General features: G+C 45.8%; 1 pseudogene across 1 annotated transcript; it reads left to right on the top strand.

Moving 5' to 3' along the window:
* The first annotated feature begins 6,094 nt into the window (after positions 1-6,094).
* On the top strand, positions 6,095-10,422 carry LOC308514178 (apolipoprotein L2-like; annotated as a pseudogene). The gene is made up of 3 exons: positions 6,095-6,125; positions 8,105-8,225; positions 9,490-10,422. The product of its transcript is annotated as an apolipoprotein L2-like (transcript).
* Positions 10,423-17,737: the final 7,315 nt, after the last annotated feature.

The raw sequence follows: 17,737 nt of genomic DNA, 5'->3' as shown, positions 1-17,737 counted from the left end.
AAGGCAATGCAAGGAGGCAATGAGCATCTGCTGTGCTCAGGGATGTGCTCATTTTTGGGATCAGAAGGCTGACTAAGGGGGGCATTTGAGGGAGTGTGTGTGTGGTGGGGGTGGGGGGCCGGGGAGGGGATGAGAGAGGAGGGTTCTGGGGGCAAGCCCATGGGGTGGAGGGAGAAATTTACCCAGGATCCCATTGTCTGTCAATGCCAGGTCTTCCTTCTAGAAACCTGAGGGAGGCAGGATGGGCTGAGCGGAGGAGAAGGACCTCGGAGGTCAGACCTAGGGTTGCTCTAAGCCAGTGGTTCTCAACCTTGGCTGCACATTAGAATCACCTGGGAATCTTTTTAAAATCCTGATTTCTGGGCCTCGTCCTCCGGAAATTCTGTTTCTTTGTTACCAATGTTGTGGCCCCACCCCATAACAAAGAGACAGAATTTCCAGTGGACGAGGCCCAGAAATCAGGATTTTACAAAGATTCCCAGGTGATTCTAATGTGCAGCCAAGGTTGAGAACCACGGGTCTAAGGCGTCAGCAGGCAGGGCGGGGCTCGCCTGGCCTGGTGCAGGTTGGGTAATGTTCTTGACCCTGAGATTCTTAGAACCTGGGTATTTGCTTTCAGTTTTCCACACCCAGAGGTGTTTGTGCAGACACAGCTGCCCAGTGGATGTGCACAGCTAAGAACAAGTGGGTCTTGTTCCAAATCAGCCAGAGGGAGATCTAGGTAAGTTGGGAGGGTAGGAGCCCCTCCCCCTTCTTCTCATCCTCACACTTTCTAAGACAAGGATTATTGTCGCTATTGTATAGATGAGGGAAACCTAAGCTGGGGGAGAGTGGGTGGGGAGTGGCAATGTGCCTAAGGGCACCGTAGCAGTGGCAGAGCCCATATTGGAACCCAATTTGTCTGACGTTCCTCCCTACCCCAGTGCCCCTAAACAGTGGAGAGGGAGGGGGACACTGCTCAGGTGGGTTCACATCCTCCCTCCAGCTCAGCTCAGACCTGGACTCCCTGACACAGGAGCCAGTGACCCCAGAGGAAAGGGGGATGTAGGAGGATGTGGGGGAAGTAGGGGGATGTGGAGGAGGCAGAGGAGGGGGATGTGGGGGGACGTGGGGGGAAGTGGAGGAGGCAGACAGGAGAATGTGGGGAATGTGGAGGAGGTAGAGGAGGTGGGGGATGGTAGGTGAGTGAGAGCCTCTGCTCCTTTTCACCTGGCTGCCCTGAGGCTACCCCTGGGGCTGCCCTGAGGCTGATGGGGCAAAGGATTTCCTTTGAGATTTCAAATCATGACATTTTTTCACTCACCCTTTCAGCTTAGTGCCGGGCCTTGTGGGAAACTGAGGCCCTGAGAGGGGAATGACTGGCCCGGGTGCCCCATTGAGACGCTGAGCAGGAGGTGGGTGGGCTCTGCCTCCCTGCTCTTTGCTGGCCTTGCTCATAGCCGTGGGGGATGGGAGACGTAGGAGGTGTCCTGGGTGTCTGAGCTGGAGGAGCCTGAGCCCAGATCCCTGTGTCTGTACAGCAGAGACACCCCTGGGAGCTGCTGCCTTATTCACACCACATCCCTCCTCAGCCTCCAGCACCAGGAGGGGTGGGCTCTCCTCTGCCCCCAGGAGCTGCCTGACGCTGGGCAAGCCCCTTCCCTGAGAATGATTTCTTCCTGTGTCTCCCCATGGTTAAGAATCTGGGTTCAGTCTCTCCGTGCTGATCCGTAGGCTCCTGTGTGGTGTGGACAGCGAGTCACCTGTGGTCCGCGTACCTACTGCACACAGTGCCCGGCCTCTCCTGCTCTGCTTTGGCTGATGGTCACCTTTACCGTCTTTAATTGTTACGAAGTCAAATCACTCACAGTTTCCCTTTATGGCTTCTGGGATTTGTGTCATCATTAGCTATGTTTCTGCAACTCAACATGAGTTTTAACATTTCTTTCCCCACGTTTATAGTTCTCATTTTGGTTAGATTCCTTTAGGATTGATTGATTTTGGAGGAACCTTTTGTGTTTGTTTGTTTGTTTGTTTGTTTTATTAATCCTCAGCGGAGGGTATTTTTTTCCATTGATTTTTAGAGAGAGTGGAAGGGAGGGAGGGAGGAAGAGGGAGAGGGAGATAAACATTGATGTGAGACATGCATCAATTGTTATCTCTCACATGTGCCCTGTGCCCTGACCTGGTTCGGGGGTATACCCTGCAAACCAGGTCCGCGCCCTTGACAAAGAATCAAACCCTCCACCCTTCAGTGCACAAGCTGATACCACACCCACTGGGCCACACCAGCCAGAGCTGTGCAAGCTTTTTGTTTCTTCTTCCTCCTCCCTTTCGTCTGCATCTGTGTCCTCTTCCTAATGCAGGACAGATGTAATGGTACCTACAGCCTTCAAGGAGCCTCTGGTGCAGGAAGCAAAGTGCCTGGCAGTAGGTAGTGAGCAGGAGTGGGAGGGGCTGAAAGGAAATGGGCCAGAGTCCCAGAGCTGGGCATGCCCACCTGGGGGAGGGGCGGCTTTGGGATGTCCTGCTCACGGCCAGGCGTCAGAATCAGTTTTTCATTTTTCTCTTCCTCTTTCTCCTCATATAAAAATGTGATGGCTGCAGGAAGGAAACAGGAGGAAATAAATGGAACTCTCAGAAAGCTGATAGAACTGCCAGAAGTACATTAAATCAGTGGGGGAAATTTGTGTGAAATCTGAGTCATAGTTTTTTCATCAAGATCAACAAGAAAACCAAATGGAGTGACTCAGTTGAGACTGAAAAAGGGTTCGCTGTGTGGTTGAGTGGCTGGTTGTTCTGTGTCCCTGCCATGGCACACACCCCAGGCTTGAGCCATCAGTGCCAAGAGCCCAGAGGGTGCCCGGGACAGTAGGGGCAGCAGAAAATAGACCTGGCCCTGTGTTTACAGATAAAAATGGTACACAGTTCCGTGGTTATTGGGAGAATGTGAGTCATTATTTGTAAAGTCTTAGAGCATTCCCGGGCAGAGCAAAGATACACAGGTGAGCCACCTTAGTATCAGCTATTAATATACAGTGGGGCCTTGACTTACGCATGTCCCGACTAACGAGTTTTTGGAGATATGAGCCGTCTCTCGGCCGATTTTTTGCTTTGAGTTGCGAGCTAAAATTCGGGTTACGAGCCAGCTTCAGATACCCCACCGCTAGTTGGCACAGCGAACGTCACAGTGAACGCCACAACATCAGCCCAGCATCACGTGTCTCACTCCTTCACTTTTTAATTTGACATACGAGTAATTTGAGTTACGAGCGCTGTCACAGAACGGATTAAACTCGTAAGTCAAGGCCCCACTGTACCGGCAAGTCCCTTGGCTCTCTTTTTCAGGCAGGTCTCAGAAGCGGTAACTGATAAATGCTGTTTTGCTTCTAACAATAAAACTACAGACAATCAGCATTTCCTTTCTTCCCTGGGCTCCAAGGTAAGATAGTCCAGACAGAACTGAGAGAGTCCTCTCCATGGAAAGGTCTGTTTCCCTCATGACTGTTCATAGAACAGAAATGATACAGAGTGTTTTCATTATTATTGATTTGAGATGGAGAGAGACAGAGAGAGGAACATCTATTGCTCCAGCCAGGGCCAGAGTGTTTTCTCACAATGATGGCCATAAGATGTGACTGCCGTCCCTTTACCTGCCCGTCCCATTTTGGAAAAATTTGACCTCAACACAGAGCCCGTGATTACAGTATTGCCCCATCCCAATGGGCACCAACACAAGGTGGACACTGACACTTCCTAAGAAAGAGCCCTCCTAGCGCTATGAGTCCATGTTATCCAACCAAAGGTTGGTCATCCACGCATCCTTCAAATTGACTTGTGATCAAAAGGGGGACCGTGGATGAAAAATGGGTTCTATGCAAAGTACCCTCACAGGGTGATGCGATCACAAATTTCTAGCTGGGCAGGTCATGGCGGGGGTCACATTCCAGGCATATACTTTTTAGTACAAGGTTTGTTTTCCTTAAGCAAGTCCTGCCCATTGTTTCTGTGCATCTAGGTGAACTCACCTTTGAAATAACCACTCTCCAGAGAGCACAATCTGGCCTGGCCGGTGTGGCTCAGTGGGTGAGTGTTGGCCCATGAATGAAAACGTTACCAGTTTGATTCCTAGTCAGGGCACATGCTCGGGCTTTGGGCTTGAAACCCAGCAGAGGGCATGTAGGGGGCAGCCACTGGATGCTTCTCTCTCATCGATGTTTCCATCTCTCTCTTCCATTTCCTTCCTCTCTGTAAAGAAAATATAAATATTTCTGGGTGTTATTTGTTTTTAAAGAATAGACCACACTCTTGTTGACTGTCCTGTAATCCAATCCCCACCTGCTTCCTCCCAACTTCATGTAACCTTCCTTACATCCCCTCCTTCATTTCAGATGCAGAGAAGATGCTGAGACACTGTTATTCTCCAGAGCATTTTAGATCTCATGCAGTTTGGCTCAAATAAACTTTCCCAAAAATCCTTTAAGAAAAATTACAGCCTTAAAAAGGAAGGGCTCTGGCCCATGTTCTAACCTGCATGACCCTTGAGGACACTATGCTAAGTGAAATAAAGCCATCTCAGGACTGTAAACGTTGTGTGATTCCACTTAAATGAAGCACTCGAATCCATAGAGATGGGAAGTAGAATGGCAGTTTCCAGGGGCTGGGAGGTGGGGGAATGTTTAGTGGGTACACAGTTTCTGTTTTATAAGATGAAGAGAGCTCTGGAGACTGGTGCACAACAGTGAAAATATAATTTAACACTATTGAACTGTACCCTTAAAAATGGTTAAGGTGGTTAGTTATATGTTGTGCATGTTTTAGCATAATAAAAAGAATTTTAAAAAGAAAGATGTGTGTGTGTGTTTAAAAAGTACTCTGAACTAGAGGATGGAAAAGATGGACACCTCATATCCTGTGAGCGTGAATGTAAATTGGTGCAATTTGTTCGCATTAGAGTGTGACTCTAGGCATAAAGGAATTTTTATATGGTGATATCCTCTGTCCCAGTCATTCTATTTATTAAATATCTTAAGGGAAGCAATCTCAAATGCAGGCGAACTTTATGCCTGAAGGATGTTTCTGCACTATTTTCACAAAGAACTGGAAAGATGCTAACATCTACCAGTGGGCATGGGAAGCAGAGAGGACCGGGCAGCGTCAGGAGGGCTGGGCAGCCCACAGCAGGGCTGCAGGGCTGGGGCCAGGGCCGCAGGACCCCAGGGCCTTAGGGGATGAGGGTCTTGCAGAAGCAAGAGGGGTGCAGGCTTGGGAAGCTACAGCCCCAGGAATTTATCACCTCAGAGACTTGGCATAGGGTGCAAGACATCGTTTGGGAATGAGAAGAGTCATTGACAAGTAACACAGATACATTAATAAATGTTTTTGTATATAAAAGAGAGTCGAGCGTAGTCCTCACAAACTTGGGATTGGGACCAGGAAGACTTGGACTGGAGTCCTAGCTCTAGCACTACTGTGAGACTAGGGATAACCCGAGTTTAGGTGAAAACCTAGAGCTTGTGATGGTTTCCTCCACGTCCCAATGGGAGCCACCATGGCGCCGACCACGTGGAATGTGTGGGAGTATTTGATGAGGGAACTCATAAGGAGCCTGTGGTAGACACACCATCAATATTAGCTGAGTGATTAGTCAACACAAATGTCCGCAACCTCAAGTCATTTCCAAAACATTCCTTCCCATCTTTCCTTCCCATCTTTCGTGTTTTATTGCTTCCTGGTTTTATTCCCTCTTTGGTTTTATGACTCCTCAGCTGTGTGTTTCCTTGCCTGATGGTCTTCTCATTGTGCCACCACAGGACAATGGGATTGTCACTTGGCTTAGAGTACGCTGGAGTGAGGTGAGTACCTTCTCTTAAATAGTACCCAGCAGAGGCTGGCAGACAGGAAACCACAGTGGATTGAGTCCATCTTGGCACTTGCGGCCTTCCCTGAAAGAAACACCAGAAACAGAGCCCCTCGCTGGTCCCTGTTGCTCAGCTGGCTCCCCTCCAACCCCACAATTTGTTTTCGCTTCCCCAAGGGTGAAGTGACACCTTCTTCCAGCTGGACACAGACTGGTGAGCTGAAGGGGAAACTCTGAGATCCCACTGCTGACACCATGACCTCAGAAGCTGACAGGATCTGCCCAGGTAGTCAACTTCCTTCTCTCTAGCTGGTTCCTGCTCATGATCTAGAATTGAGGGAGGTGCCTCCAGGATGGTTTAAGCAACACAGGAATCAAGAACCTGAAAGGAAATTAATGAGTGTCCCTGAGCCTCCAAGGGGGACCAAGGGGAGTCCCCTCAACCAGAAGTCTATGTGGGGACCTCCTTCCTAACTCTCTCCTCAGGCTGCTCACTGCCTCCCATCTTCTGCAACTCATGCAATGACTCCAACAAGGCCAGGACAGCCCATGGGAGGTGGGAATTTCTTGTCCCTGTACCTGGAACCTGCTAGCTCCTGTAGAAACCCTCCCCTCCAAAGAACTGCCATCTACCACAGCTGTGCTGGGTCCCTGACCTGTGCTCCCAATTATAAACACCTGCGTATCAGGTGTGACCCTCAGGCATGAACTTCTTCTGATGATCTCAGATACCCCTGCAGAGGCCCACTTTGTTATTTCCCACACCCACCCACAGCCTAGCCCACAAATACACAGAGGCAGTGCTCTGGGTTCCCTCCATCTAAACCCAGGTTTACTTTCTCCCTCAGGGGGTGTAGCAAGAAAAGGAAAAAATACCCCTCCAACCACCCAAATCAACACTTCATTGCCTAGGCAACCAAATCACCCCCCAGGAGAGGATAAAACTTGTTCCTGTTGCAGCATAAGGGAGGAGAGGACAGATCAGAAGCCTGCAGCTCCTGAGCAGACTCTCAGGTCCGTTCCTGAGGATAAACAAGATGAGCTCTTGTTTAAGGAGTGGGCGAGGGTGGGGTCAGAGGTGCTTACTAGGGGCTGTGGCCCCTGAGACCAGCCTGGAGGGGGGAGAGCTGATACTGATTGATCACAGGATTGGAGCTGAGGCTCCAACCCCCACCCACCTGAACACACCCCTCCACTGCCACCTTGGAGCACCTGTGAGAAGCAGAAAGAATCCTCTTTGCCTGGTAGTTTTACTCCATCAGTGGTGTGTGATCTGAAACATTATTTTCAAATTTTATAAAAATCCCATAGGTGAACTCTAGGGTAGAATTCAGAAATCACATGAACTTTTGAAACATAAGGAGGCTTCCACCTACTGTAAGGAAATGTCTGATGGTTGGTCTTGGATTGCATCTTTGAGCTTTCTGCTTCTTGGTTTGGGCCTTCTTTTCCTGTCTGAGTTTCACTTTCTTTTCTGTGAAATACGAATAATATGTCTTGTGTGTAAATGGCAGGAAACACATATCCATCCTGTCTCTGCACACACAAAAAATACACCAGTCCCCAGTCCCTTATCTGAATTTTCAGAGTCTCCCAAATCCCTGAGAGTCACACATTTTTTAAAAGATTTATAAAAGTTATTGATTTAGAGAAAGAGAGAGAGAGAGAGAGAGAGAGAGAGAGAGAGAGAGAGAGAGAGAAACAAGTGGGGGAGGGAGAGAACTAGTGTCTCTCCCTCATCTCATGAGGACACCATTCATATTGGATTAGGTCTCACACTTATGACCTCATTTAACCTTATAAAATACAGTCACATGGGGGCTGGCCATTGTTGCTCAGTGATTGACAATTGACCCATGAACCAAGAGGTCACTGGTTCAATTCCCATTCAGGGCACATGCCTGGGTTTCGAGTTTGATCTCCAGTAGTGGGCTAGCAGAAGGCAACTGATTTATGCTTGTTTCATATTGATGATTCCACCTCTATACTTTGCCCTTCCTCTCTATATAAAAAGCAATAAAAACATTAAAAATAAATGAAAAAGTACAGTCACATGGGGTATCAGGCCTGCAATATATAAATTTGGGGGGACAGTTCTGTCCATAACACCAGGCGACTCAACAAAAGTACCCCAGATTTTTAAAAAAAGTCCCCTAGATGACAGCTGCTCAGGAAGATGAACATTTAACCACCTTGTTTATACTCAATTCCATTTTCATTCTACCACAATTTGTTCTAACCTTATTCTTTTTTCTTTCCATCTAGAGGGCAAAGACTTTGTTGAAGTCATTGAATATTTAATGGACCCAAGGAACAAAGAAAAACTGCAACGCCTGCTCAGTGATGAACCCTGGAAGAGATTTGTAGCTGCAGCCAAGTTGTCTAGGTAACCTCCAGGGGATGCCTGTATTGTCACCCCATCTCCCCTGCATCTAGATTCCTCTGGCAGGCACACTCCTCCAGGCAGGGTCCTGTGCTTGGGGTTGAAGAAGTTCTTTCTCAACAGTCCATGAGGAACATTTCCTTCATATTATTTGTTGGCAGAGAAGGGCCCCGGTTGAGAGGAGATGAGGCCTGCCGGGAGAAGGTTACGTGACCGTGGGCTTGTTACTTAACCACTCTCTGTCTTATTCATCATTTCTATTTCATTGTGAGGAAAATAGGATAATTCGTGTAAACTGTTTAGCCTAATGACTGACACATAGTAGGTGGGCAGTTGACATGAACTTTTAAAAAGATGCTGGGAATAGACAGGGCCCAAGCGTCTTCCTGTTGGATATGAGAACCACGTAGGACTTCCTGTGGGACAAGCCAGAAAATTCCTGGCACAGTGTGTGTCCCTGGGGATTGTGGCTAGAGAGCCTGCTCTCCCTAAGAAAGGGATTGTACAGACTCTGCAGGGTCCTGCTGGCCTGGAAGGCGGAGAGCTGGAGTGAAGCTGGACTATGTTGTGTTGAAAACTAACTGTATCTCCACCCAACTCTAGGGCTGTGGGCTTATGTCATCTCCCTCTTCAATGGAATGGCAAGACTGTCTGATATGACTATGGTGAAAGCCTTGGGGTGAACTGCATGATCAAGGGTGAAAAAGCAAGTGCAGCCATCTTGTCCAGAGGCCCAGAGAGACCTGAAGCAGGGTCAGAGCCCAGATTTGGATGGAGCCAAGGTGGTCCTGGTGGGAGGATTGGTAGGAAGGCTTGGCAGCGGGGCTGGGACTAGAGTGAGGCAGTTGAGGCACCTGGGCACAGGACTGAGGAGGGCAGGGGCCTAATAATGGAGGGCCGAGCAGGGGCAGGGGGCACATTTCTTCCTTCTCTGATTTGATCCCCTCACTGCTGGGGGTAGAGGATCCTGGGTGATTATGTCCTCCACACCCTGACTGTGGGCTGGAGGGCCCCTGACCTCCTTGTGGGACCCTCTTCTGTTCTCCCTGGAGTAACCCTGACGAGAGGGAAGGCAGTGTGGCTTGGTGACCGCTTACAGTCAGAATGGGCGGCTGCCAATGTGATGTAATCTCAGAGACTCTGAGTAGATGCACATGTTCCCACCATAGAGAACAGGGCTTCTTGCACTAGCTCATCCAACCAGTGGTTTCAGCTTTAGCAATTTATACACCTGCCTTCGTTAATCACCTGTCATTCATTATTACAGGGATGAAGCAGATGCACTCTATGAAGACCTGAGCCAGCTGGAAGCACTCATGGCCGTGGAGGACAAAGACATGTTCTCAGCAGACCAGCTGTATGTGGATACCTTTATGAAGGCGTTTCCTCATGTGAAACAGGACCTTGAGGAATGCATAGGAAAGCTCTACGCACTTGCAGGTGAGGTTGACAAGGTTCACAAGGACTGCACCATCACCCAAGTGGCGGCCTCTTCCACGGGCATTGTGTCTGGCATTCTGACCATTGTTGGCCTGTCTCTGGCACCTGTGACAGCAGGAGCTAGTCTGGTTCTTTGGGCAACTGGGGTGGGACTGGGGGCAGCAGCTTCTGTGACCAGTGTGACCGCCGGCATAGTGGACTTTGCAAAGAAAAAGTCAGCAAAAGCCGAAGCCAGCCGCCTAGTGTCAAGTGGCAATGACACAGGGAACTTGGTCATGGAGGATCTACATCGCAACACATTCAAAATTGGGCTCCTCTTAAAAAAGTGCAGCCAATCCCTGGTAGATATTTTGGAGAATTGCCAGGCCTTCAGGCTGGCCAAATCCAATCCTCTCTTTGCTGCTGAGGCTACAAGTGTCATGCGCACTGGGGCAATCTCAGGCCAAAGCAGCAAGCAGCTGCAGAAAGCTTTTGCTGGCACTGCTCTCACAATGAGCAAAGGAGCCAGAATCGCTGGTATAGCCACTGCAGGTTTTTTTCTTCTCGTGGATGTAATCCAGCTAGTGAAAGAGTCAAAGCACTTACATGAGGGCGCAAAGGCGCAAAGGCTCCTTCGGCTGAAGAGTTGAGGCAGCAGGCCCAGGAGCTGGAGAGCATGTTGAAAGAAATCACCTGCATTCACAAAAGTCTACAGGAGGAACTGACTGTTTTCCCAGATGTAGGGAGTGGCTATAGGGTTAAGCCTCGGACTGACCTGTAAAAGAGCCACAAACAAGTCCCAGCAAGGAGGGCAGAGCACTCCTAAAATAATTACGCTTAACCTTATAGTCCTCCCTAGTTCCTTCCTAGGTAGCTGATGGGCTGTGGGAGGTGCAACCAGTGCTACCAAAAAAGGTGAAACTCACAAGAACATTGTAAACATGTTGACCACTTCCCTTGTTTTGCTTTGTGTGCTCTGACTATAAAATAAAGCTTCAGCTTCAGGCTGGGTCACTGTTTCCTGATCCAGGCACAGTGATCTGACCTATTCCCAGCTGTATTCTCTGGTCTGTCTTTTTTAACCCTTCACTACCGCTCCTCAGCCTCACTGAACCTGGTTGTGCTGGCGCGAAACACCCAGACAGTGCAGGGAGCAGGGTGTGTGGGAGACAAAGGCATGGACTTATCTTATTAGATGGTTAAAGTGGGCAAGATAAAAGTGATGGAATTTCGTGTTAAGGAGTTTTGTATTTCTATAGCTGAGCACAGCAAAGGAGGGTTTCATGCAGATGGCAAGTGGGTCAAAGAGAAAGAAGGAACCTGGAGCCTGGAATCAGGGAAGAGAGAGGACAAGAGTTGGGGTGATTGGGGAAGCTTTATTTTGGCTAAAGAAGACATTGGGGTCATGAATAAAGTAAGAGAAGTGGAGGAATAAGCACTGAGAAGGCCCTGACTACTAAACAGTTGACAATGGAAGAAGGAGAAAGAGTTTGAGTTGTTGGGATATGGGAATTACAGTGGCTCCTGGACTGGCCCTCCCCGGGTTCACCGTCCCAGCAGGAACCCCGTCTCTCCCTGGTCCTGGTCTCTAGCCCTGCTTTCCAGTTCCAGCTCGTCTTTGTCCTCCAGGGTACATCTTAGGTAGGCAGTGACTTTTTTTTTTCTAAATTACTATCTATAGTTTAATGAAAAATAGTAATGATTATGTAACCAAATAGCTAAAAGTATAATCGCAGGTGTTTTAATAATTCCCTGATTAGTACACAATCCACAGAGCAACATGCCTATATGAATAGATCAAGTACATTGGCCTTGAAACACTATGGGTGCCATAGGAGTGGTCCAAGCAATTATTCAAGAGACCCAAGTATGGTCACATCTACCGAAGCAAAACCAGAGATTACAGACATTTTCTTATGTCTTACATAGAAATTCATATATGTTATTGGACAGACAGTAGTTAGTTATTCATACTTCATTAAGAAAATTAATTCTAAAAGATAATGACTTGTTTATTATTCAGTTTCTATACCTGCATAGGCACAAGCTAAAGGCATTGAAGTTCTCACTATTAGAAATAATAACCAATTAATATATGGTCATTCATGCTTCCTCTTACTTTCTCTTTCAGAACCTACCAAACCTTACATTGTCAATGCAGTAAGAATGATAGAACAAATTTTCAATTAGGGAGCTCAAGGCATAAGTCTAGAAACATACTATTAAATGGTTGGTGTTGGGGATACATCAGGAAACAAAGATAAAAAACCTTCATGGACCTCACAATCTCAGATTTGTGTTGAAATAGGTACAGTTATGGCTTTTCGAGTTATGAATGAAGCTGCTCAAATACATATTCATAATAAAGTATGTTCTTAAAAAACTGCATTAGTAGCCAGGGGATTTGTATGTTCTGTTTTTGTTTTTGTTTCTTTGCTACTTATTTTTTTAAATTTGATTTTATTGTTTAAATTATTACAATTAGTAGTACATATGTCTCCTTTTTTCCCCCATTGACCTTCCCCTGGTCTCCCCTACCCCCCAGCACATTCCTTCACCTCCCCTGCCGCCCCCAGTGTCTTGTGTACATTGGTAATGCTCATATGCATGCATACAAGTTCTTTGGTTGATCTTGTGTCCCCCTCCCAACTCTCCCCAGCCTTCCTGCTGTAGTTTGACAGTCTGTTTAATGCTGCTCTGTCTCTATATCTATTTTTGTTCATCAGTTTATAATGGTCTTTATTATCCATAAATGAGTGAGATTGTGTGGTATTTTTCTTTCACTTCCTGCCTTATTTCACTTAGCACCATGCTCTCCAGTTCCATCCATGCTGTTGGAAATGGTAAGAATTCCTTCTTTTTTACAGCAGCATAGTATTCCATTGTGTAGATGTACCACCGTTTTTTAATCCACTCATATGCTAATGGGCACTTAGACTGTTTCCAAATATTAGCTGTTGTAAATTGTGCTGCTATGAACATAGGGGTGCATATATCCTTTCTGATTGGTGTTTCTGGTTTCTTGGGATATATTCCTAGCAGTGAGATTAATGGGTCAAATGGGAATTCCACTTTTAACTTTTTGAGGAAACTCCATACTGTCTTCCATACTGGCTGCACCAGTCTGCATTCCCACCAGCAGTGTATGAGTGTTCCTATTTCTCCGCATCCTCTCCAGCACTTATCGTTTTTTTTGATTTGTTGATGATCTTCAGTTGGTCTCTTATATCCCCATCCAAAACTCCCCAGCCTTCCCGCTGTAATTTGGCAGTCTGTTTGATGCTTCTCTGCCTCTGTATCTATCTTTTCGTTCATCAGGTTATAATGTTCTTTATTATCCATAAATGAGTGAGATCATGTGGTATTTTTCTTTCACTGCCTGGCTTATTTCACTTAGCATCATGCTCTCCAGTTCCATCCATGCTGCTGTAAATGGTAAGAATTCCTTTTTTTTTTTATAGCAGTGTAGTATTCCATTGTGTAGATGTACCATAGTTTTCTAATCCGCTCATCTGCTGATGGGCTTTTAAGCTGTTTCCAAATCTTAGCTATTGTAAATTGTGCTTCTATGAACATAAGGGTGTATATATCCTTTCTGACTGGTGTTTCTGTTTTCTTGGGATATATTCCTAGAAGTGGTATTACCGGGACAAATGGAAGTTTCATTATTAAATTTTTGAGGAAACACCATACTGTTTTCCACAATGGCTGCACCAGTCTACATTCCAACCAGCAGTGAAGGAGGGTTCCTTTTTCTCCGAATCCTCTTCAGCACTTGTCATTGGTTGATTTGGTGTTTCTGTAGTATTCCATTGTGTAGATGTACCATAGTTTTCTAATCCACTCATCTGCTGATGGGCTTTTAAGCTATTTCCAAATCTTAGCTATTGTAAACTGTGCTGTCAGATAGCCATTCTGACAGGTGTGAGGTGGTACCTCATTGTTGTTTTGATTTGCATCTCTCTGATGATTAGTGACTGAGCATGTTTTCATGTGTCTCTTGGCTTTCGGAATGTCCTCTTTCTAAATGTGTCTTTTTAGGTCCTTTGCCCAGTTTTTGATTGGGTTATCTTCCTTTTGTTAAGTTGTATGAGTTCCCTGTAAATGTTGGAAATTAAACTCTTTTCAGAGATAACATTGGCAAATACAATGAGTGGCCAGATTATTATGACCATCCCATCAGTACTTCGTTGGGCCACCTTTTGCCTTCAATAGGCAATTTGTGGCGATTCTTCTTGGCATCGACTCCACGAGATGTTGAAAGGTGATGCGAGGAATCTGACACCATGCCTGATGAATAGCACTGTCCAGTTCTGTGAGATTTGATGGTTGTGGAACCAGCTGCCTGATAGCTCTTTTAACTTCGCCCCACAGGTGCACAATTGGATTGAGATCTGGTGATTGTGGGGGCCACCTAAGCAAGGTAAAGTCTCCCTCATGTTCTTGAAACCATTCCTGCACAATACGAGCACCGTGGCATGGCCCATTGTCTTGTTGGAAAAAGCCATCTCCATTGGGATGCGCCATCAACATGATAGGATGAACTTGATCAGCAATGATACTTAGTTATGTCATGCTATTCAGATGTTGTTCCACATGAATTAAAGGGCCCAAATCATGCCAGGAAAACATGCCCCAAACCATAACACTGCCCCCACCAGTTTGAAGGGTTGTACTCATGCATGTGGGGTGCCGGGAGCCGGTCCATGCTTGCTGTTTCAAGGGACCTGGCATATATGGCATACTGTTCTTGATATGTTTGCTCACCTTCTTGGCACTATGTGTTTTAACCAAGGTCTCTGAGAAAGGTTGTTTCCCCAGGTAGGGATTTTCCCCTGAAGTTAGGGAGGGAATAAAACCTCTTAACTAAGTGCCAGGCGGGTAATTAATCACTTTAACTATGAACAATCATGCTTAAGCTACATAATCTTTACTCCCTGGAATGGAGATAAGAAACGCCCTAACCTTTGTAATAGAGATTGATAGGATTGAATCAACTGGTATAAATACAGATGTAACAAGACAGCGAGAGAGAGAGAGAGAGAGAGAGAGAGAGAGAGAGAGAGAGAGAGAACCTAGGCACAGAACCTACACAGAACGTTCTCTAGGGACAGAAGAACTTCGCTGGAGAGAACATGGCAAAAGATCCTGGACAGAACCTAGCGAGGGAACATGGCTACAGAACCTGGCTGGAGAACCTAGCAAGAGACCATGGACACAGAACCTGGCTGGAGATCCTAAACAGAACTTCGCTGTAGATCCTGGCTAGGCTGCTGATCACCTGAACGCTGTCTCCGTGTCATTCCTTCTTCGCCAACTCCGTCCACACCTTTGGGGACCCCTGGACCCACTGGGGTTGGACCCCAGCAGTGGGGTACATGCTTTCATGCTGTTTCTGCCAAATTCTCACTCTGCCATCTGCATGATGCAACTGGAAATGTGATTCATCAGACCACATGACTTTTTTCTCATGGTTGACTATCCAATCCTTGTGTTTCTGTGCTAATTCGAGGCGTTTTATCTTGGTAACTGCAGACACCAAAGGCATTCGAACAGGCCTTCAGCTTCCATATCCCATACGATGCAGTGTACGGCTACTTTGCCTACAAGCGTCAGGTGTTCATAATAATCTGGCCACTCAGTGGAGGTTCTCCCATGCAGTGGTCTTTCTTGTAGTTTTTTTGATGGTTTCTTTTGCTGTGCAGAAGCTTTTTTATTTTGATGTAGTCCCGTTTGTTTATTTTCTCCTTAGTCTCTCTTGCCCTAGGATCAGTGTCTGTAAAGATATTGCTACAGCATATGTCTGCAATTTTCCTGCCTATTGAGTCTTGTAGGATTTTCATGATTTCCCATCTTACATTCAAGTCCTTTAGCCATTTTGAGTTTGTTTTTGTGTATGGTATAAGTTGGTGATCTGGTTTCATTTTTTTGCATGTATCTGACCAAATTTCCAAGCACCATTTATTAAAGAGGCTGTTTTGGCTCCATTGTATGCTCTTGCTTCCTTTGTCAAATATTAATTGAGTATAATGGCTTGGCTCAATTTCTGGGTCCTCTATTCTGTTCCATTGGTCTATGTGTCTGTTCTTGTGCCAGTACCAGGCAGTTTTGAGAACCGTGGCTTGGTAATATATTTGATGTCTGCTATTGTGATCCCTCCAACTTTGTTCTTCTTTCTCAGGATAGCTGTGGCAATTCGGGGTCTTTTTTTATTCCAGATGAATTTTTGGAGAGTTTGTTCTAGATCTTTGAAATATGCCATTGGTATTTTCATAGGTATTGCATTGAATCTATAGATTGCTTTAGGTAGTATGGACATTTTAATGATGTTGATTCTGCCAATCCATGAACATGGTATGTTCTTCCATTTGTTTATGTATTCCTCTATCTCGTTTTTCAATGTCCTGTAATTTTCCAAGTACAGGTCTTTCATGTCCTTGCTTAAGTTTATTCCTAGGTATCTTAAATTTTTTGGTGCAATGGTAAATGGGATTTTTTTTTTCATTTTTCTTTCTGTGAGTTCATTATTGGTGTATAAAAAGGCCATAGACTTCAGGGTGTTAATTTTGTATCCTGCTACATTGCCAAATGTTGGGGTCCAGCCTCAGCAGGTCCAGGGGTTCCCAAAGGTGTAGACGGAGTCGGCGAAGAAGGAATGACACGGAGGCAGCATTTAGTTGATCAGTAGCCTAGCCAGGTTCCGTCTTTATTGTCCTGTTACATCTGTATTTATACCAGTTGATTTTAATCCTATCCATTCTATTCCAAAGGTTAGGGCTTTTGTTAATCTAGTTCTGTTGATTTTAATCTTGTCTAGGTTAATCTCTGTGTTCCATTACAAGGGCTATTCCAAGGTCATGCTCTATTGATAGGCTACAAGGAAGTGACTGAAGGAGATTATCCTACCCAGTAAAAGTTATATCCTCCCAGCCTCGCTGCTTGCCTTCCCTGGGACTGCCCTGTGTTGGTGGATCTCCAGGGGTATAGGCTTTGGTGCTTTCCCTGGTGGGCAGACCCCTGGGGATGTGGGCCCAACAAGTCCCAAATTTATTGCCAACAGTCTTAGTCCAAGTTCTTCATAAGTAGTACATGGTATTTCTGTAACATTAGGGGATATACTGATTTATTCTCTTCCTTAGCCCTGTTAATCCCTAACCTGGGGAAACAACCTTTCTCGGGGAGGTGGTCCTGTTTTAAACACATAGCGCTAAGAGGGGGAGCAAACATATGCCATATACACCAGGTCCCTTGAAACAAGCTGTGCAGATGTTTCTTCCCTGCAGTGACTGTGTCAAGCAGCAAGGATGGACTGGCTTCCGGCAGCCAAATTCATTAATTAGGTCTAGTAGTTTTTTTATGGACTCTTTTGGGTTTTCTCTGTATAGTATCATGTCATCTGCAAATAAGGACAGTTTTACTTATTTTTTCCCAATTTGGATGCCTTTTATTTCTTCTTCTTGTCTGATCACTATGGCTAGTACTCCTAGTACTATGTAAAAGAGGAGTGGTGAAAGTGGGCAACCTTGTCTTGTTCCTGTTCTTAGGGGAAATGGGTTTAGTTTTTGCCCATTGAGTATGATGTGGGCTGTAGGTTTGTCATATAGGGCTTTTATTATGTTGAGGTATGATACCTCTATTCCCACTTTGCTGAGAGTTTTTATCAAGAAAGGGTGTTGGATATTGTCAAATGCTTTTTCTGCATCAATTGATAGGGTTATGTCATTTTTGTCTCTCAGTTTGTTTATGTGAAGTATCACATTTATTGATTTGCGGATATTGTACCATCCTTGCATCCCTGCAATAAATCCCACTTGGTCATGGTGTATGATCTTTCTAATGTATTGCTGAATCTGATTTGCTAGAGTTTTGTTGAGGATTTTAGCATCTATGTTCATCAGGGATATAGGCCTGTAGCTCTCTTTTTTTGTGATGTCTTTATCTAGTTTTGGGATTAGGGTAATGCTGGCTTTTGAAGAGTTTGTTCTAGATCTTTGAACTATGCTATTGGTATTTTAATAGGTATTGCATTGAATCTATAGATTGCTTTAGGTAGTATGGACATTTTAATGATGTTGATTCTACCAACCCATGAACAT

This window comes from Myotis nattereri (genome assembly GCF_964212035.1).
Source record: "Myotis nattereri genome assembly, chromosome: 2".
NCBI classification, from domain to species: Eukaryota; Metazoa; Chordata; class Mammalia; order Chiroptera; family Vespertilionidae; genus Myotis; species Myotis nattereri.
Note: the sequence above shows the minus strand (reverse complement) of the source record. Positions and strands in the feature narration are given on the sequence as shown.